Raw genomic sequence first — 440 nt, forward strand, 5'->3', positions numbered from 1 at the left:
AGCGCCTTTTGGCTCAGGGCTAGGGTTAGGGCATCTTCAGGGTTTAGGGGGCGAGGGCCTTTTGGCTCAGGGCTAGAGTAAGGGTCTCCTCAGGGTTTAGGGGGTGAGGGCCTTTTAGCTCAGGGCTAGGGTTAGGGCATCTTCAGGGTTTAAGGGGTGAGGGCCTTTTGACTCAGGGCTAGAGTAAGGGTCTCCTCAGGTTTTAAGGGGTGAGCGTCTTTTGGCTCAGGGCTAGGGTTAGGGTCTCCTCTGGGTTTAGGGGGTGAGGGCCTTTTGACTCTTGGCTAGGGTTAGGGTCTCCTCGGGGTTTAAAGATTTCAGCACTCTTCCTGACAGCATGTCTCATCTCTGAATGTGACTTTAATTGCATTCAGACTGAATCAGGGAGCAGCAGCTTTCTCAACATGATGCATCAGTGAAATGTTTAATACCCGGAGAGC

The 440-nt window shown here is 52.5% G+C and overlaps 1 protein-coding gene across 2 annotated transcripts in view; it reads left to right on the plus strand.

Annotated features, from left to right (window-relative positions):
* LOC108249239 (MBT domain-containing protein 1) overlaps nt 1-440 on the plus strand; it is a 28,773-nt gene that overhangs the window by 13,128 nt on the left and 15,205 nt on the right. The window lies entirely within an intron of this gene.

This window comes from Kryptolebias marmoratus, linkage group LG12, assembly GCF_001649575.2.
Source record: "Kryptolebias marmoratus isolate JLee-2015 linkage group LG12, ASM164957v2, whole genome shotgun sequence".
Lineage (NCBI taxonomy): Eukaryota > Metazoa > Chordata > Actinopteri > Cyprinodontiformes > Rivulidae > Kryptolebias > Kryptolebias marmoratus.